The sequence below is a fragment of the Bactrocera tryoni genome, chromosome 2, assembly GCF_016617805.1.
Source record: "Bactrocera tryoni isolate S06 chromosome 2, CSIRO_BtryS06_freeze2, whole genome shotgun sequence".
NCBI lineage: Eukaryota > Metazoa > Arthropoda > Insecta > Diptera > Tephritidae > Bactrocera > Bactrocera tryoni.
The window spans coordinates 7,021,055-7,043,759 of NC_052500.1; the positions used below are offsets into that span (position 1 = coordinate 7,021,055).

A 22,705-nucleotide genomic window follows, 5' to 3' on the forward strand; every position below is an offset into this window, starting at 1 on the left:
GCAAAAACGCCTCAGGGACAAGGTTGACATGCATCGATTTGCGGCGATTGTTGGTTTTGACAACAAACATGCGCTACACTGGCTGTTGTTGTAATGAATGATTCTTGCTTTGCAGTGCATTTAGTTGAGTGCAAGCGGCGCAAAACTCCAAAGAATTTCACACAGCCTCACAATGGTGGCAGTGGCGGCAGTGGTGGCGCAGCGGCTGATCTTGAACTAATTTTCGCGAAATAGATGTCGCAGCGGCGGCGGCGGTGACGGCGTCGTCATGTGCGCAGCAATTTATTAGAGCAACAAGAACAACAACAATGAACGCATCGCACAGTAGCAAAAGTGCAAACGTTTCGGTTACATGTTCCATTTGAGTGTGTGCGAGTGCGCTATTTAGCGCCAAACGCCCAAGGAGGACAAGCATGAATGCCGCCATTGAATGTGCGATGGCAGCGCCTCCAGTGGCATTTAATTACAAATGTATACTCTTTTGACTGCATTTATGTTTGCATTTATTTATTTTTATTTTTTTTTTACTTTTATTTTTTTTTCGTCCGTCTTACGCTGACACTGATCGTAATTGTTTGTGATTTCTGCTATTTATTTATTATTGCTTAGGCGCTGAGCATTTGCGCGCTAATCACTCGACATTAACAGCGCACAGTCGCCGGACGCTGTTGGTTACTCATACGCCCCGTGCGCCGCTCGTAAAACTGCAGCTGCGTACGCACGCTAAAGTGAATGCTGCTGGAATAGCATGCAGCTATTGATTTGAATTTGAATTTCTAATAAACAATGCATAAATTCATAATTCTCAGCGCATATACACATGTGCGTGTGTGTGTGTGTGTGTGCTGGTGCGTAAGCGTGCGCTTTGAACTCGTATTAATTTGCTTTGCCTATGGCAAGCAATGCGTTCAATTATTGCTATGCTCACAGCCATCACCTTCACAGCGCGCAAAGGTCACGTGGCAATGTTAAGAAGCAGCAGCAACGAGTAAGCGGCAGATGCTTGCATGTAAATTAATATTCCACAAATTTGTAAGAGGATAGTAAATAAAAGAGTGCAATATTTATAGAAAAAAAAATGATTTTATACAATGCAGTTGCATTTAGTAGTATTTAGAGGCTTTTTGCGTTGCATTTTAAGGCCAAGGTGTCGTGGCGATTTCCCAGCCTTCTATAATTCACCGCTGCTGTATGTGTGCCTGTGTGTGTGTGTGTATTCTAACTGGTTGTGGCTGATTTGCGGTTGGCGAGGCCTATAGCAAGTGAGTTTCAGTGCAAGGAAAGTTTAGAAAAAAATTGCACAAGTGCAATGAATCATTAAAGAGGCGCTTATAGACAAAAAATATATTAAATTAGATGTTGTATGTGAGAAAATGAGTCACAGCTGAGTGTCAAGTGTGAGTCAATGCCAAGGGAAGAGTGGATTGTAGAATGCAGATAAGCCTTTGTCAGAAGATAATTTTTTAAAATACTAAAGTTTTGTTAAACATGCTTATTTATACTAAAAAAAAATATAAAAAATATATTTTAATAAAAGATTTTAACAAATACTAGTGATACGGGCGTATACATATAATAGTAGTTTTATTAAAAAATTGAGTTTTTATACAATAAGAAGTTTCTTGTATTTATCAATTCTATAATTTTATTTTTAAATTAAGCAAGATTAAATAAAATTATATTAACTTTAATTTTTTTTAATATTGGGTAGGCGAAAAAGTCCTTTCGTATTCTATCAATAGATGTTGTTGCAGTCGTATATCTCCAGTGCTACCAATTACATTATGTCAAATCATATAGTGTGGGAAAGGTAAGATTTTAAGCTTCTTTGACTAAAAAAAATTAAATTCGGGAAAGTTGAAAAAAAAGTTACAGTTGTTCAAAAATGAGTGAAAAAATGAAGAATTTTGAAATTTTTGTATAAAAAAGAGAAGAATGCCACGCAAGTCACCAAGGAAATTTGTGAAGTTTATGGAGACGCTGCTGTATTAGTTCGTGTAGCACAACAATGGTTCGATCGCTTCCGTTCTGGAAATTTCGACTTACACTGATGAAAGTTTTAAAGTTAATGTCTCTAGCGGAAAAGTGACAAAAAGTGGTCGAACAAAATGGCTCATATTTGTTTATTTATTTATTAGTATTAATATAAAAAAAAGTTAAAGTTTGATTAGAAATACGAAAAAACTTTTTCGACTTCCTATGTAAGGTTGGGTTTGTAGGAAAATTATTATTTTTGTTAATGAAGAAATAATGACTCTTTTTGTTGTTATTATTATTGCTATACCTATATAATTCAAGTCTCACAATTTCCTTTCATATACCCGCGTGTTTTTCCATTTTTTTCCACGCTTCCTGCAAACCAAAATAAAAAGTTACTTATACGTCCTGTTGCCTACCTTGAAAATGGCCACCGTAAAGCGCGTACTTGACAAAGACCACAAGAAGTACCCACTCAACCACGACTTCTTGCATGCACAGCAATGTCACAGTGAAGGCTGCATGCAGTCACACCTTAGCGAATGCAAAGACAAACAACAACAACAGCAAAATAAAAGCAAAAATATGCAGAAAAATAATAATTTATTGTTTAACTGCAGAAGCTGACGTGCCCGACTGCTTTTAACCACAAATTCAAGCTGATGGCAAGCAGCAAATAATTGTTTTTCAAGAAACGCCAAGCCAAAGAATGATGAATGAATGAAAAGCAGCAACAACAAACAAACAACAAACACATTTGCATACAAAGGAAGCAGAGAAGGCGTGTGACAGATAAGCGCATGGGCAGACAGTTGCTGCTTGCAAATGTTGACATTGCGGCGCAACGAACAATTTGTACGTCATTTGTTGTTATTGTTGCTGTTAGCTGGTTTTTTCTTCTATTTTGCCGTTTTTTCGAAAACTAACTTTGTCATTGTGACAGCTGCAACTTTGTTGGCGGCCAACTGTGGTTGACGCGCTCGGCTGACTGTCACAGCCGCCAGCGGCAGACGGCTGATGTTTTGATTTGGAGAACCGCATAGCAGCACATGGCATCGCATCGCATTGCACAGCACAGCATAGCATAGCCTAAATGACATTGTAAGAATATGTGGTTGCACTTGATGCGGCCATCTACGGTGGCAAGGCGGCGGCGGCGACAATGGTGGCGGCTTGCCATTAGCAGAGTGTTGCATTTCATGGTTAGAAGCGGGTTTTTGCGCCGTTGCGCGTTTTTGTTTTCTGCGGCGAGCGCCTAGAATCGCCGTTGACTTTGAAATCTGCTTGAATGACAGGCGAACACGTCACCAGCGGCGCATTAGTGCTTGCGCGCGTGCGTTTGGCAGTGGAAAATGTTTAGCACAAAAAAGCAGAAAATTTGCAAAAACCTGTTGCCGCTTGTCGCTAGTTTTTTCTTACGCGCGCGCTTTGCTTAGCAATTGCCAATTTGATTTATCCATTTTTTTGCTTACTAATTTTGTTCGCCCAATGTAACTCGATTTTCAATTTCATTGCTAAAATGATTGGCCATTATTTTATGGTCATGAACATTGCCGTTCGGTTTGGCGCTCGCAAGTGTGTGTACATGCTTACATGGTGCTGCAGCTTGCTTGCATGTCCTTAAACAATTTGCACGCTGTGGCAAGTTAAAGCGAAATCTTTGACATTGCTGTTGTTCTTGCTTTGCTTGCTTCTTGGAAATTCTTATAATTCTAAAGAATCTATATTTGTTTTTCATTTTCTTTTTCATTTGCTTGCCACTTTATTCTAGAATTTCTTGTGTTGTTGCTAGCAAATTACAAGAAACATTGAGTTGTTAACGTAAAAGGTAACTAAACGCCGCTGTATTAGGTGTGTACAAAATTCCAAGGTGCTGCCGAAATAGGCATTCAACTCATGGAAAATTTTGTGATAAAAAGAATTCGCTTCCAAAATTGTTTGCTTGTTTTGAAATGAATAAAAAAATTCGATAGATGACGCGCTTGACTGCAGACTTGACTAACTTTTTAAGGTATACATTTAGGGTTGGTAGCTAGTCAAGGTACAAAGCTAGTTGAATGGATGGCGCTGTGGTCGAAATAAATTTCAAAATAATGATTATAGACAAATTTGCATTTTATTCAACATAGTTGTGGTTCAAAGTCAATAAATGGTGTCAAATTTATAGCAATTTGAACTTAATTGGTGCCAGTGGTATCCAAATACTTCGAAAACTTGAATGAACTAGTAGTTTTGATAGTATTTTCGGATATAAACATTTAAAAAGTAAGCAATTTGTGTGTTAAGATTAGGTTCGATAGCTGGACCGGAGATCGCTCTTGAACTACTATATGCCTTACTTTGTGAAGCAATAAAGTCATAACTCCTGCATTCGAGCCTGTAAGTCAGCAAGTGACCTTGTGGCCAATACAAATTTGCTCAGGCGGTTAATAGCTATTCCTGCCAGCTCGGTTGGATGCCCCCAGGTGTGAGCTCCTACGTGTTTAAGTGTTGTATTCGCATGCGCGGGACAATCAAGAAGGAAGTGTTGAGATTTCTCCACCTCGACTTCTTCCATACAGCTCCTATAGCTGGCGTCCGGCTTGGTAGTTAGCTCTGGCGTGAAATCCTTTTTAATATTCTAATAACCGTTTTCTGCATTTTTGGTTTAATTTAGTGACTTGAAAAAATGTCTCTAAACTATTTTGAGAATAGAAAATTAAAAAAATTTTCTATAAATTATTAGCTGAGGCACTTATAAGACATTTTTTTTTAATTTATAATTACTATATAAGCATTTAAAAATTCGAAGCTCTTTTTATTATATTGTCGTCCTTTCTATACTTTTATAAGATACCTATTTGTATATTAAAGATATTTAAATATTAAATAAATGTTGACTTACTAGATTAGTTTGCATCATTTAGTTGTCTGCAAGAAAAATAATTTTCTTTAGTAATATTTACAAATATTTAATTGTAGTAAAATAAATTTCGAAATCTGCCTTTAAGGAATTCTTTATCCAAATATTATAGTAAAATAAAAATAAATACAAGACTGTAAATATAGGGCAAGTGAGTAGCTAATCTATAACATAAATACAATATTTTGATTTTTTAATGTGTAGCTATGTTACATACATACATACACATATGTGGCATATCAGTAATCTATAAAATATCACATAACATATCATGGCAAGTAAGTACATACGCAGTACAGTAATAAATAACAGTACATGAAAATAAATCATAAAATCAGTTATTCAAAGCGCTTAACCGCAGCTATGGTGCGCTCACATACAGCTGGCGTTGCCATAATTTATGAGCGGTTAACGCGCGGAGAAGGACTGTAAATGACAGATGATCGCTAGGTTGGCTTGAAAGCGAATGAAAGATGATTTTTTTGTTGTAATGAATGCGTATTCACATGTCAATAATAACCGTTATTTAACTAAAGTTATTATCTTATTAAAACATAGTAAAGTATTGTTTTGTTAGGCTAACTTAAAGTTACAAAAAAAATATAAGAAAATAATGTACTATATTTCAATAAGAAAGGAAGAGCTAAGTTCGGATGTAACCAAACAGTTTATACGCTTGCAACTTGCAAGAATGAAAGCCAGGGACTTACTCTCAGGTTTTCAGGCAAACCTTTATATTAATACTAAGGGGGCTGGAGAAAGTACAGATCCGCTTCTACCCCAGTTTGACATACGGGCATAACATGTATTATCAGGAAAGTATTTTTTCGAATTTAAATCTCACGTACTGACCGATATTTACGATAAAATGTTTGCTGTAAGAACTGGTGTACACCTATTCGGTATCTGGGGCTCGAACAGTTGTTGGCCGATTTTGACAATTTGTACACAAATTCATTGGTAATTTTCAGTCACAAGCATGCATACATTGATGTTTATTTTGCAAACTGGGAAGTGTAAGAATCATACGGAATTTTAAATTATGTTATATGAGAAGTAGGCGTGGTTGTAGTCAGATTTCGTACATTTTTACACTGGAATATAAGCATGCCAAAATTATATTACCTACCGAATTCGTTTGATATCGGTGGAGTTGGCCATGAGATATGGGGTTTCAACTAAATGTGAACGGTGCCACGCCCGTCGTTTTATTTTTTCCCCGGCTCGAAAAAAATTTCTCTTACCATCTCGGATGAAAAATTTAATCTCTTTACTACCTTTAGTATTTTGAATAAAACCATTTCATACATTTGCACTCTTTCGGTAGGAGGTCTTATAGTATTTCCGCTGCCTCTTAAGTAGTTGTGGAGATATTCGCATTAAATCTCTAAGAGGACGGCCTAAGAACCATTTTTTAACTTTATCCCACAGGATCTTCTGTGATCCCTCATGGAAAATTACAGTTTTGTATAGATTTTCGATCATTGTCGTGCCAGTGGTCCGATTACGCCCAGTTTCTTACGATATTTTAGTTTTTACTGAAGTTACAGCTTGCCCAAGTTTGGAATTAAATTTAAATGTTGGGTTTACTTTGGGACACCGGGTACTTTTTTTTTCAAAGGATAGTAATATTTTTTTTTTAAGAGGATATTTTGTACCTTGATAGGAAGCACAAAGGGATCAGAATCAAGAAATTAGCCATACTGAAATCGAAAGAAGGTGGCCGCGATGAGGCAAAAAAGTTGTGTGTCTAGATATAAAAGAGCAAAGAATTTTTTAGGGCCATATTTTTGATTGTATTATAAAAAGACTTATTAAAGACCAATTTTCAAAATTAAGTGCAGCATTTTTAATTTTTTTTTCAAATATGACTATGTATAATACATATATAATAAGTATTTTTCTTCTCACTGTTTTTATTCTAAAAATTTTATGTCAACACTACACGATTTGAAACAATTTCTCGTCTTTTCATCAAGTATGCAATTCTATTTTTTGCTTATACTATATTATTAAAAAAATTTAATACATTTTTAGCAAACTGTACTTATTGCTTTTTTTCTGTCACACTCTGCACATTATTCATTATTCATTACACATTTTATATTTTATAATTTTCGAAAACGTGTTTCTCGATCAAGATCATCACTTTTAATTGCGCGAATTAAAGATCACTTTGAAAGATCACAATCGACAGTAAAGCAATTTATTATTTCACACGCCAAAGTGCAATTGCAAGGCGCATCCTTGAGACCACACACACATATATACACATATTTATATATGGTGAATTATATGTATGTATAAATATATTTAATAAAATATATAATATATTTTAATACAAATCTATCTTTTCCAGCGCACACACAGACTCACCCTTGCAACAACCAAACAAAAATAAAAACAAAAAACTTGTTCGCTTTGAAGGTCAGCGGTTGTGCAACATTGCCCTTCAAAATATGCGCGCATAAAAACAAGAATTAATGCAACGAAAAATGCAACAAACAAGCGCACAACGCGTCAACTCACCGGCAACACAACAACAACAACGGTAAACTAAACGAAACTGATGTTGATGCTGTAACTAGCTGAAGCTGAGAGTGCGTCGCAGACACAAGCCAGAGCGTCGCACGCCGACGAGAGGAGCACGCAAAGTCACCGTTGGCTGAGCGCAAGCGAACGACTGAAAGGCGGCGAAGCACTCCGGTGAGTAGTTGGTCAGCAAAGCAAACAAGAAAACTGTTTGTTGCAGCAACCGTTAACAGGCTGTAAAGCGAGCGATCAGAGACAACAACATGCTGGCCAACAACATGCAGAGATAATGGCACTCAACAGATAGCAGACGGCCGAAACCAGAGCTTGGCTCAAACGCAAGCGCAGCGAGAAAGAGGCGGCGCAGTCAGCGCGCATGCGCGTGGTGAGTTTTATAAAAAGCAGCAGCAGCAGCTTCGTACGTCCGGCGGCGTAACCTTGACCTGGTTCTTGAAATTGACAGGCTGCTGTAACAGCAATAGCAACAACAACAACGGCAATTAGTGGTGGCGGCAACGACAAGTGACGTTGGCGCATGCGTCCATTACGTAGTCAGCGCACACACATACCTATGTGTAGTTATGTATTAAGCGTGCTTGTATGTTTGTGTGGCGTTGTGTATTTGCAAATGCCGAAGACTGGTTTTTGCTGCAGCGTCGACTGGTTTGTGCGCAACATGTTGGAGGAGACACTTGATTTTACATACATATATACATTACACACACACACACGTACTATTTGCCGGCGATGACGATGCCGTAGTACGCGTGGTTTGTATTTATTGTTGTTGTACCCATTATTACATTGCCAATGACGACGCGCCACTGCCAACGACGCGCGCTCGCTATGCGCATGCGCGACACGCCAATAACTCAACTATGCTTAGTGCCAGCTGTTGTGCCGACTAGTTGGTGTTGTTGTCATTGGCGCTATTCTTTTTAATAGCCATTCGCATTTATCATGTGAGCGCATTATTGTTGCCGTGCATTTAACGACACTTAATTAAGTCGCGCCAAAGCGGAGGCGTGTGCGTTTTTAGAATAAACGATTAACAGCAATTTATGCATAAATATATTTTATTGTCATTTTGCATATGCACACATACATATACATATATTTTTGATTTTTAATGCCATTTTTACTTGCGCTTGCCTTTTTGTGATTTTTTCTTTTTGCGGCTTTTAGTCGCGCTTGCCTTTTTCGGCGTGCGCTTCATGTGCGTTTTGGCATTGCTGATGGCCAACTGGTCAGCAGAACTCGTGAATTATTGATTGCCTATTGCATGCGAATGGGTAGAATTATGCACACACACACGCGCGCCTATGTGTATGTGAAGCGCAAAGCGGCGGGTGTTTGCCTATTAAAATATTTTTATAACTTTTTGGCAGCAAACCGAATTTTTCTTTAATTTTTATTAGGTTTTTGATTAATTGTTTTTGTTTTTATATTATTATTACTAGTTTTTATGTTTTATTTACTGTTTGCGCTTGGTTAGGCGGCGCTGTTGCTCAAGGGAGGGCGGTGAAAAATGTGCATTATTGGTGCGTGTGCGTGGCGGCACGTTCGCTTTCAATGTCGCCGACGACGGGTGACAATTATGGTTAAGGTAGCGTGAGCAGCGTTTGCCGATCGCTGCCAGTTCGATTTGCTGGTGACAATAGCAATGAAATTGAAAATATTAAAGGTTGGCAATGTTGACCTTGACAGAGTGTTTTTTCATTGTTGTTTGTATAGTCAGGTGTTCAAGCTCTAAAGCTCAGATATACGTCTACATACATATATGTAGGTAATATAACATTTGTAAGAATATATACATACTTGTATGTAAATATAGGCATACACATATATGAACATATAGGTATGTATATGTATTGTATTTCTATTTAATAATTTTTTCGATTTAGACGAATGCAGAAGCCTGTGAAAATTATAAACAAAATAAAGAAATTGAGAGTTTTTTTGAGTGAAAATCTGGGGTTTTCCCGATATTATGTCAATATAAGAAGAAAAATATTTTAAACAAAAAAATAATATTAATGCAGTGTGTTAGTCATATAAGAAAAATTTCTTGAAAAAAGAAACATTGTGTTCGTGATCTTTCCATTATCTCCAACCTTGTCATAAAACTTTTTTCTTTAAGAGTCATAGTTTCGCCTGAAATCGAGATAAACCGTTTTTAACACTTAAACATTCAACCACGCCACTCCCCTTTCCTTTCCCATCCTCAGATTATCCGTAAATTATTTTTTCCTTAATATTTGTTTTTTTATCTTTCGTTTCCTATGGATTTTATCCTATGTTCAAAAATTAATATTTTATATATGTAGTATAATAATATTTTCTTTAATTTACCTCGCTTTATACTTTTTTTCAAAATTTTTTTAAAAATATGTTTTATTTTCAAAAATCCCGTTTTTTAATTTTAATAATATTTTTCTTAATTCCCTTGCTTTATAATTTATGTTTTTTAAAATATATTTTTGAATCATGGCTTAAAAAATTTATTGTTTAAACATATTTTTTTGTACTTTTTTTCAAAAATTAATATTTTCATCTCTTTATAACTTTTTTTCAAAAATGTTTTTTTTTTTCAATATTGTTTTTTTTTTTTAATTTATATTTTTTGAATTTTAATAATATTTTCTTCAATATCAATCAATTTATAATCTGTTTGTTCAAAAATTTTTCCGAAATGTTTTTTTATTCTTAAAAATTAATGTTTTCTATTTTTTGCTAATAATTTCTATAATTTCCCTTGCTTTATTTTAGTTTTTCGAAAACGTTTTTTAAAATATTTTTTATTTCCAAAAACTATTTTTTTTTTAAATTTTAATAATATTTTCCTTCATTCCTCTCGTTTTGTAATTAAAAATTTTTTTTAAATACATTTTTCGAAAATGGATTTTAATGTCTTTTTCCAAAAGTACATATGTTTGTCCATAATTTTTTTCAAAAATTAATATTTTCTACGTTTCAAAAGTACTTCTTTTTACTTCTCCTCGCTTTACAACTTTTTTTCATCAAAAACATTAAAAAAAACTATATTTTTTGAATTTCAATAACATTTTCTTAAATTTCTCCCACTTTATAATCTTTTTGTTCGAAAAATGTTTTTCAAAATATTTTTTTTTTCAAAAATTAATATTTTCTATTTTTTACTAATAATTCTTTAATTCCCTTCGCTTTATTTTTTTTCCAACATGTTTTTTAAAATATTTCAAATTTTCAAAAATAAATATTTTTTATATATTAATAATATTATCATTAATTTCTTTCACTTTAGAATTTATAAAACAAAAAAATGTTTTCAAAATATCTTTTATTTTCATAAATATATGTTTTAATATGTTGAAACAGTTTTCAACATATTTTCCAGTATAGAACCGAAATGATTATGAAAAAAACTTCAATAAATTTAATTTAAAAAATCTTTTATATGGCCATCCTGTTTTGTTTTTGCATAATAAATAATTTATCTAAATTCAAAATTTCTAATAGGTGGCAACACCATGAGAAAATCGAAGAAAAACTAAAGTTTCCTTTTAAACGCGATGTGTTGACTTGAAATTTTATATTTATGCAAATCAATACTTTTATTTCTCGTTCTTCTCTCTCTTTTTCTCTAACGCATTTTCTAGCTTCAACTGCAGCTCTTATAAAAACAAAAAATAGCACAATTGAAGCCGCTGCCAATTTGGTTGACGTCATTTGAACATAATACTTGGCCGCCTGTTATTTCAATATTAATATTGCCAACGCTACTGTTGTTGCATACATAAGTATAAAAATAGTTGTTTGTAATTTGTTCAATGTGCTTGTTGTTGTAGTTGTTGTCACTGTCAACGACGCATTGCAACCGTCACAGCGTAACGAAGGTTGAGGTTAATTGAGTTGTTTGCCACCGCCTTGACTCACACAAACGCACCAAAACACACACACATATATGGCAACAACAACAGCGACAGTAGTGGCAGAAGAGCAACTAACTAGCGGGCATATCATATTTAAAAAGTTGCTGCAACACATGCGCAAAAGTGCAAAAGTTGTTTACCACAGGGAGGTATCTTCATGTAAGCGAGTGGTGGAAGCGCTGTGGGCGCCACTCACTTATGTGGAATATGGCAACGAGAGCTCATCAACAGCCGCTGATGATGCCAGTTGTATTATTCATGAGAAGCCAGTTAATTAATTGCAGTTGTCTGCGTGCGATTGTGTGTGTGTGCTGATGATGTGCATTTATCTATACTAACTGTGCGTAATTGCCACCATCGCAGCACACCTGTTGCAGCCGCAAATCGTTTCTTTGCCACTTTCGGCACTCATTGGTTGCACTGGCCGGCCGACAAGTGGCCACGGGTTAATCTTTGTGTGGTAAGCAAACCAATATGAATGTGCGTATGTATGTTTGCATTTAAGTTTTTATATATTTATATATAGTGGATATTTTTGTTTTTTTATACTCATGTGTAGAAGAATGGTGTGTTGCATATTGCATGTAAGTACTAGCTTCACTCTGCTATAAATGCAATGTTAGTCCTCAATGGTTTTGTTAGCTAATGAAATGCATATCTTTTCACTTACATATACATGGATATGATTGTGTATGTGAATAGCAGTGGGCGTGTGGCGCTAAAACGCGCTGTTCCCACACAAATGAGTGCAACTGCGTTGGTTACCGCTGTGGTTACCACAAGCTTGTGTAACATATTACCAGAAACGAAAGTGAGAGGCGGGAATTTGTATGAATTTTGAGAACTATTTTTTGTTTTGTTCAGATTTTTATATAGCAATAGTATGAAGTAGCAAAGACAAAAACAAAATGGTACCATCAAATTCAACAAACAATCTTTATCATAACGGATCCAGCGATATGTAGTTTGTCCTAGCAGGTAGCATATCCTACTGGATTTATTTCAATGCAAATACTATCTCTTCAGTCATATTCATAGCAAAATCTTTGGAATTTCTGCTATTCTTACAAAAAAATCAATGAAAAGTAAATACTGCAAATAAAAAGTTGTATTTATATTTCAATTAAGCTTTCCGTATTTCCCTTCCTTTCTAATCATTTTTATATGAATTTTTTAAACAATAATTAAAAAAAATATTTTATATAAAAAAAATCGACAAATTAGATCGGAAGAGCACAAATAGTTTATTAAAAAAATTGAAGTTAATTAGTAAACATTAGTAAAGATTTTTTTCTGTTAATTTCAAAAAAAAAATATTTTTTCAAAATATTAAAAATATAGATTAAAAAAAAATTTATTTAAAGTTTTAAAAAAAGTTTTTTTTGTATTTAAATTTTATATTTTAAAATTAAAAAAATATTTTATTAAAAAATATCGATTTTTTTTTAATTTTGAAAAAGTAATTTTTTTGTAATTTATTTTCCAAATCGAAAACGAAATTTCAAGAAGAAAATCTTTACTGATCTTTCATAATTAATTTTGAAACTCTTAAATGTAAGCACTGTTTTGCATAATGTTCCCAGAACATCAATACAAATGGTTGAGCAAAAACTGTTGCCTACATTTAGGTGTAAAGCATATTTAGCGAACTTTCACTCAAAGCATTATGTTCTTTATTTAGAATTATTTCCACATAAAAACTGCAACACACTCAGCACGGTCATTGCGACCGAGCCTTTTTTATAGACAACAAATCTTATAAATTATTTTTTGCAAAATTCTGTGAAAGAAAATTTTAGTTTTTTTTTTCGAAATATATCAAAATAATAAAAATAATTGGAAAATTAAAAAAAAATAAATTTAAAAATATTTTAAATTAATTTTTGAATATACAGCATAGCTTTAAAGACTTCAAAAACACTTTATTAAATTAAAAAAAAAACAAAAAAAATAAATTTATTTTTCCATCTCATATTTCCCCATTATTTTGCACCTATTATTCTCTTAGACGCATGCTTAAAACTTGCAATTAATTTAATTGCAATTATCACTTAACACAACAAGCATTTAATGACGTGGCTTACATAAATGCGCACACAGTAAATATCACTTTTAATTGGTATTAGCAATTTTGCTAAATTCAATAATTGATTTGGAAATTTTGCTTTCAAAAGCAGGCAAATATTAAAACAAGGTGCTAATGGAATTAAATAAGGGAATATTAAATGCGGAAATATGCTTTGTAAATTGAAATAAAAAAATTTTTGTAAACAAACAATTTTAATTAACAAACCATGAAATTGTAATGTTGGCTGGGGACTAGTTACAGAAATTATTACAAACGGTCCATTAAAAAAAGTATATGTATATATGTGTATAGAATTTTGGATTTTTCTGAAATTAATGAACATTTGTAACGATTTTTCTCGTTTTATTTTTTTATTTTTTCTGTATTATGAATCACTGCTCAAAGTAGTGGTTTTAAGCGAAGGTAAATTTAAATTTCCTTTAATAGCTGCAACACAATCCAATTTTCTTTGTAATAAAAGCAAAGATATCCGTTAGACCTATATGCAAACATATGTATATATGTATAAACGCAGCAGCTCTTTATTATTGTATTAGTATTTGTGTTAGATTAATGGTAAGTCATATTGGCGCTGAGTTCAAAGAGGTGATGAGATATACACTGGAAACAGCAGCAATAAAATCGAAGGATATGAAGAAAGGAGCAACGACACATCTATTGATGCCCGTAAATGCAGTGCATGCCAAACTACTTTGCAAAGCTTCCGCAATAAGTTCAACAGGAAAGCCACCGGCGCCACAGGAACACTTCGCCCTCCACAGTACATGGGGTTAAGGCGTAGAAGCAAACAGCTATCGGTAGGTTGTGCAGTTAGTCAATATTGTACATATATTTTAATGACAATTCACTGTTGGTGACAGCCTGCTTTGTGTTACTCCTGCCTTGCTGTTGTTAGTGGCTGCCAACTTAGCGCAGATAAAGTCTTTTATGGTAAGCTTATCAAATCGGAAAATCGATTTGTGATCAAAAGTTATTGGTAAAGTATTGAGTGTCGAGCGAAAATTTGCTGCTTACTAAAGTATTAACTACTTCGACTTTCAACTAGTTTGTATATAGGGATTACTAAAGTATTAAATACATTAGTTTGTATTAACTGATTACTGAAGTGGTTGCAGTTGCTCTAGTTTGTATTAGCTGGTTGCTAAAGTAGTTACAGTTGGTTTAGTTTGTGTTAACTGTTTAGTAAAACTGTTACAGTTGGACTAGTTCGTTTAAACTGGTTACTGCAATGGTTACCGATCGGGTAGTTTGTATTAACGGGATACCAAAGTGGTTACAGTTAGCATAGCTGTTTACTACAGCTGTTATTGTTTGACTAGTTTTGTATTAACTGGTTACTAAGGCTGTTAAAGTTGGACTAGTCTGAAGTAACTAACTAAAGTGGCTCCAGGTCGTCTAGTTTATATTAACTGGTTACTAAAGTAATTACATGGCACCTAGCTTGTATGTAGTTTGAATGTAGTCACTCAGAATAGTTGCGTGATGAGTTTGCCTAACATTTTGATTCAAATTTTTTAGTTTTTTATATCAATTAGAATTGATTTGGTTCAATAACTTGGTACAAAAAATTAAACTGGTGTCGAAACAAGTTCAATATGAAGTAGTCTTCAAAAGCGTGTATGAAAAAATTTTGTGGTACAGCGCTTTGCAAAAAGCTGAGAAAACTTTTCTTACTTAGAAACTACTTAAGCAGAATTTTATATTTTTCTTATTAGTATTAGTTTAGTTAGGAATATTAATTTCCCAACAGTTTCAAGAAACCTTTGCATACATTTCATTTATACTCTTTATATGTATATATGTATGTAGCACCAACACAAGCTCACATATTAGCAGCAATGGCAACGCTGAACTACTGAGCAGCGCAAGCGATTGCGTCTTAGTGCCATGTTGACGCGGAAGTCAATGTTATATCCTTATCAAGGACGAGGATATTGCAAGGGTATCGCTTCACATACTTTGTATATGTATATATATATATAATATCTACGCTTTTGATTTGATATTTGCTGAAAGCAGTGTCTTGCAATTGCTGTTGATGTCACCGTGTCAACCTTCACAGGCAACAACAAATACCAGTGAGGATATTGAGAAACAAGCAGATGCCTACATCAATGATTGCTGATACTTAGGCGCTTACGTTATTAACCCGCAGCGTTGTATTTGTAGCGCTATTCGCTGCTAATGTTTGTATGTATTTTCGCTATGCGTGTAATGTGATTTCGTTTAGTTTCGCGGTGCGACGACTTCCTTTCGTGTTATTTCCGTTTTACACTATTTCTCATTTTGCCAAGATTTACAGTCGGCAATGAAAGTGTGTGTACGCCGGATTTAATATAGCATTTACAAAGTACTTAAAGTTGTTACAATTTTTTGTTTTTGTTTTTGTATTTTATTTTATAAAATACAATTTGTTGTTGTGACATTGATGACAAAATGGCTTTTAGCTATAAACTAAGGTAAGTTAGTTGAGCAGAAATTTCTTCGAGCTCCTTGAGTTGTTGGCTGTGGTGTTACAGGTGGTTGTTGTTGGAGTGAAAGGTTGTTGTTGGTCTTCGCTGCTGGTTAACTGGGCAACTGATTAGTTTCCTAACTGACTTTGACTTTGATACAGTCACTCAGGCGCCAAGTATTTCACTTAATTAAATGTGAAATTGAGTTTTTAAGTGTCTTAAGTCGCAAATATTTTAGGTGTTAGACTGGCAGTTTAGTTCGCTCTTGTAAAATGTGGTTGGGCGTTGAGTCGAGTTGAAAAAAAGAGAACAAACGCTCGAAATATCATAGACAGTACGCTACACGAGAACCGCTATAGCAACCATAACAACTTTAGATACCAAGAATAAGGCAGATGAACAAAATAATTAAGAAACACGTGCACATCTAACCCTGGAGATATAGTGGAGCGAGGCGATGCGTATAGAAATTCGAAAAAATAAGTAAAAATGGTAAAAGTTGCATAAAACGTGGTAGTAGAAAACAAAAATAATGTTAAAGATACTTCACAATAATATTAGAAAAACGTTGAAAGCTAAAAAATGCTTGAAAGTTAAGTATACACCCTGTCACGAAAGTATCGGGAATTCTTCATTCCCCCTCTCATCTTCCGCTTATATGGAAGACAGGTAAACTTTTTCCTAGGTTGGTACAACTGTCCTCAATTATGATGCCAAAAATTAGCGCGATCTGTCAACCAATGTGTTTACAACAGCTGTTTATGTCAGTCGACCTCAGCTCTCGCGTCGCTCTCCTTATATGCTACCTCTCGAACAAGTCTTCCAAGAAACATAAACTGAAAATTTCGCTTTTTGCTCTAATTAATACTATTCTTAATGAGTATACTCAGTGGGTTCCAATACAATTAACAACCGTCTGCAAATGAGTTTGAGTCATATTTCCTGCTCATGCCGTACCTTAGTCATGCAACTTCCACCATAATTTCAGTAAGCGCACGTTTTTTTGTAACACCTCCATCACAATTATTCTGAGAAAACTCATTTTAGCAATCACCTGCCACATATGAGCAGAAATATATATGAGACACATAAAACGTAAGAATAAAAAGAAAATCGCTGAATTCGTAAAGCCAGCAAGTAGAAGCGACACGAACGAATGGCGAGACGAGCTTGCTGCAAAAACTGTGCATATTTTCTTACAAAGTTGCTAGACGCACAAAACCAAAGAGTAATAACGCGCTTCAGGAGCATAAATCGGGAAATTACAGAACATTACTCAAACTCAGAAAAGTAGCAGTAAAATGAACTGAAGCTGTCGTGTGTTAGACGCGCATGGATATGAACTAGCAAAGGATATTATGTGGGGGTATGAAGGTAAACCTTCAACTGCTGATGGGAAATTATTGCAGAAGTAAGAAACTTCGAAAGGTAAATGGTAGTGCGAACTACATTTCAAACTTCGAACATCCCTCGAAACTACATCAGTTAGCAGGCGTTGCAAACGTGTGTGTTTTATCGAAACCTCTCACCAACTACTCGCTTCATTGATGCGGAAACGAAGTAAATTCAAGTAGAAAATGCCGAGTGCTTTAACACACATACTTTATTGAAGTGAAGTATGCTCTGGTTTTGTACTTCGCTTCAGAGTTGCACACTCGTTTCCCGTCTTTTGCAATTTCCAGGTGCTGCGGCCTTCCTGTGCCGCCATAGTTTGTAGTCATCAGTTTGCTGTCAGTTCATTTTACGGTTGCGCTAATATGAAAACGCAGACGGCAGCAAGGACAACGGTGGTACAGACGGTAGTACAGATTGTAGAGGTAAAATGGACCAGCCGAAAAAAGGAAGCTGCTGCCGCAATATGGAGAGGCCGATAAATATGAGTATGCGGCATGAAATGGAATAAATGCCGGCAAGTACAGGCAGTTAAGTAAAGCGGCTGATGGCTAAGGCTGGGCACACATTGAAACGAAGACACAAATACGATTGTAAGTAGCAATGATACAACTTTCACGTCTGCAAAGTGTTCTCTATGTTTTCAAGACTGCATTGCTTTTGTTTGCGCTGCAGGCATTCGTTGTTTTCATACGGACCGCATCACTATGTGCTTAGCCTTAGGTTTGCAACCGTTATTGAACGAATAAAGCATTACAAAACACTGAATGAGCAAACAAACGAATTGGTTAGGTTAGCTTATGAGCTGCTGTTGTTTGTGGCAGGTGAAAATTGGCTACTAAATGCATTGCGAAGAGGATGTATGGATCATATGGAGGTACAGAAACAATTTGGAGGCAAATCACATTATTTATCAACTTGCAACTTTTGCATGCCTCTTTTTGTCCGCACTCTTTCATGTCTTCACTTATAACTTCTTGTCCCCATTTTCCTTCGGCCTACCCAAGTGCTACCAGCTGAAGCTGTAACCTGATCAGCCGCAGCATTGGTTGACCTTTGTGACTGGAAGGCCAGCAGACAAGATGGCAATGCCACTTCAAGGAGTTTGGAACTAAACAATGAAAAGCCGCAAACTTGTGGCAACAACTGCAACTAAGGTGGGGAGTAGATAAGCGGTTAAGCTACGGTATATGCTAACTTTCAACAGTGGCACATGAAGACGTTTGTTAATTAATACCGGTATTTATGTGCAAACTTCGCTGGAGCTCAAAGTAGCCGACAACTGGTTTAGTTCTAGTAGTATATGAGACAGAGAGAGGTTGCCCATATACAAATATATATGTATGTGATATATTTATATCTGCCACTCTCCTTGCCTACTAACCACATTCTGCAGAATTTGTTGTACCCATCATTACACCTACATACCGTTAACGCCAACTACCGCCAATTATTAGTGTTTATGTATGTATGCATTTGTGTGTACATGTTGCATGTGTGGCAAGTTAATTAATTGTATCTCGTTGCTTTAATAAAGTTTCGTGTACAAATTGACTTGCGAGGCGAGTTCGAGTGTGTCCGCCCTTACAAGTGGGTAAATGATCCCAATTAATAAATTATATTAGCAAGCACGTAATACATACATATGTATGTGTATGAAATTTATTCGGTTACAAAAAGTTTTAAATAGGAAGTTATGGTATATTTAAGGCAAAAATGTTAAGAAAATAAATAAAACACAAAAGAAAATTATAATTTTTAAGAAATTTTGTAGTTGATAACAAAGGGAGATTTTCTGATTATTCATTAGAAATATTGCAAAATACATTTTTGTAAAAAAAATTAACAAAAAAAACTATAAAACAAAAAATTTATAAAAAATAAAAAAAAAATAAATCAACGACATTTTTGCTAAAATATGTACAATTTTATAAGAAATATTGCAAAATAGATATTAAAATAAAAAAATGTAATGTTTGATACAAAAAATTGTTTTAATAAAAAAAAAATTTGAAAAAATTTTTCATACAAAAAATTTTTTTAATGAAAAAAAGTTATACAAAAAGTTTAAAAAAAATTTCTATTCAATAAACACCTTTATTTTCAGCAATTGCTGCAGATTAATAATTATTTTTTACATAATTCGAAACTATTATTCAATTAAAACTTTTTAAGAAACCTTATTTTTTAATGAAAAAAATTGTATTAACAATTCTAAGTATTTTTTTAATTTTTCATATTGTTTGAATAAGAATTTGAGTATTTTTAAAAATATTTTTTTTTTTTACATTGAGCGGTTCTTTAACAAATAAAATTAAATAAAAAATTTCCGTTAAAACTGCTTCAGAAAACAAATCTGAGCAAACCAAAAAAATGTATATTTGTGTTCTTGTTATAAAGTATAATGAATTTTGTTCAAAGTTCATATATAAATACATTTTTGTTTTTTAATTTCATGAGCAATTATTGTTACTTTGAGTTATTTTGTATTTTGTGCTAACTTTCGTATATTTTTCCTCTGTTAAAGAGATCCACATCGTATATGTGATATACATATATACATATACATATATACTTGTATATCATATAACTTCTATTAATAAGATTATATAAATATTCTCATTTGCTTTGCCTTTCTTAATGATATCGTTGTAGTTCAAACTTTTGCCATGCTCCCAAACTTATTTTGTTAGGCTTTAACCACTTAACTATGGTCATTAAAACTGTAACAAATGACACGATTACACAGCAAAAACTATCATAATGAAGAAAAAACTATCTAAAGGCAAAGAAAAAAGAAAGTAATGCTACCGGCAAGTTGCTAAAGCAAAGAAGAGTTTGAAGAGCAATAGCAAATGAGAGCAAAGAGAAAAATCCACAGGAAAATGGTGGGAAGGGGGTGACAGAGGAAGGGGAGAGGGTGACAAATTATTTGCAAATAAGTCTCATAATTTTCTATGTACATGTGGTCCGTTGTAACTAAAAACAAAAAAAAAACAATCAAAAGTCACTGTAAAGTAAAATTTCAACAGTAATCCTTACAACAACAACCACTAGCGTCCAACTAACAAGATTCAGCAAAAAAAATACATGAGCACTGCAGCCAAGCGCACACCCGCATGAATACGAATGAATTTTATGTGTGAACACCGGAGCGTATGAGTGATGTACAGAATAAACGAACAACACTAACATTTACTATACATACATACATATGTATGTATATAGAATTACACATATATATATAAATACACCGTTATCCAAACTCACACTGGCAGCTTGTAGAACAACACACTTAATGTAAAAACAGTTAAAGTTGTTGTTGTGCAATGACAGATCAGCGGTCATATAAATGGGGAAAGTGGCGAGTATAATGAACAACGAAAAACAATAACAAAGTTCATTGTTCTATGGCACTTTACTACAATTACAATCACTCAATACACTTTGTTATTGCTGACCATACACAGGCACACACACACCATCGCCCAACCACACACGTGTATATACTCATATACACCTGTATGTGTTCACTAATGTGTAGATGATTTATTTCGCAACATTTGCGGGCGTTCGTTGTTGTTCGTCCTTTCGTATAGTATAAATAAGCATGTATTACATTTATGGCTATAGTGTGTATTAGGGTGAGCCAAAAGCAAAAAAAGAATATGGTTTTACTTGCTTCTCTGAAAAATTGGCTTGTAGACAAAAAAATTTCAAATTTAATTTTTTAAAAAATTTTAGCGCTTAAATTTAGGCAGCATCGTCCACGTTTCCGTTTTCTATGTTTGTTAATTAATGACAAAAATTGCATGGCTCAGTATCTACTCTTTGAAAAAAATCTCTTTTTTTATATCTGTAAAAACTATTTAGAGAGACAAAAAAATAATAAATTTTTGTTGACCCACCCTAGTGAGTATATACATACGTAAGTATGTAGTAACATGTGTGGGCCTTTACATGTCAACGGCATGCGATTTCGATTAATGACAAGTTTCGTTTTATATAATAGTAGTGCATTGCTCATACCCACATAAACGTGTACAACGGTACATGAATATGCAGTGATGGCTGCTGCGGTTGACAGTTAACTGCGTGTGTTTTATTGTTTGGTGAACGTTTATTGAATTCATTTGTGCGCAATTTGAGATAAAGTTACCTTCGAGGTATGAGGTTAGTTGAGTCGTATAAATAAATAATATAAATAGTATAAGAATTTTGAGTTTGTGAGCATATTTAATTAATATTTAATTTAATATTTGTTAAACCAACTTTCGTAAATATACATATGTATCTATGTATGTATGTGCTAAAAAATTTATATTGTTTTAATGCCCTGTAGGAAATTTTACACATTTTGGTTTTTAATTACTAACATACGCGCATATAATGGATTTTAATGGATATTAGACATGTATAATTTGTTACAAAAACAAGAAAAAACGTTAACTTCGGCTAATATACCCTTCACAGGTGCATTTCTTTTAGTAACTATGTGTTCAGTTTGCATGGAAGCTACATATATGCTATAGCAATCCGATATGAATAATTTTTTCGGAGATTGTGTTATTACCTTAAGCAGTAATCCGTGTCAAATTTCGTGAAGATACCACGTCAAATGCGAAAGTTTTCCATACAAGCCCTTGATTCCGATCGTTCGGTTTGTATGGCAGATATATGCTGTAGCGAGCCGATCTGAACAATTTCTTCCGATATTACATTATTTCTATGAACAATAACTTATACCAAATTTCGTGAAGATATATCGTCAAATAAGGAAGTCTCCCATGCAAGCATTTGATTCCGATCATTCTGTTTGTATGACAGCTATGTAAGCCGATCTGAACAATTTCTTCACATTTTACATTATTATCTTAGAAAATAACTTATGCCAACTTTTGTGAAGATATATTGTCAAATGTGAAAGTTTTCCATACAAGAACTTGATTCCGATCGTTCGTATGGCAGCTATATGTTATAGTGGCCCGATATCGGCCGTTCCGACAAATGAGCAGCTTCTTGAAGAAGAGAAAATGACGTTTGCAAAATTTTAAAACGATATCTTAAAAACTGAGGGACTAGTTCGTATATATACAGAAAGACGAACAGACAGATAGGTATGGCTAAAACGACTCAGCTCAACATACTGATTATTTATATATGTGTATACTTTATAGGGTCTCCGACGCTTCCTTCTGGGTGTTACAAGCTTCGTGACAAACTTAATATACTACCTTGTTCAGGGTATAAAAAAAAACACATTCATAAAATAATATGCCGAAAATTTCCTACTGACAATTTACAATTTTCTTATATAAGTTGCAAATAAATATGTTTAATATAATATTAGTCAAAAATTTCCTACTGGTCATTTAAAATTTTGTATATAAGTATGTATGGTAAGTTATTTTTAAATAAAAAAAATTCAATAATAACTACATATGAAATA

The 22,705-nt window shown here is 34.0% G+C and overlaps 1 protein-coding gene across 4 annotated transcripts in view; it reads right to left on the reverse strand.

Annotated features, from left to right (window-relative positions):
• The window catches only part of LOC120767293 (serine-rich adhesin for platelets-like), a 93,620-nt gene that overhangs the window by 38,608 nt on the left and 32,307 nt on the right, over positions 1 to 22,705 (reverse strand). For all 4 annotated transcript variants that reach the window (XM_040093174.1, XM_040093177.1, XM_040093175.1 and 1 more), the window contains exon 4: positions 4,862 to 4,887. The gene's annotated coding sequence lies outside the window, so the exon portion shown is untranslated. The remainder of the gene's footprint in view (positions 1 to 4,861; positions 4,888 to 22,705) is intronic.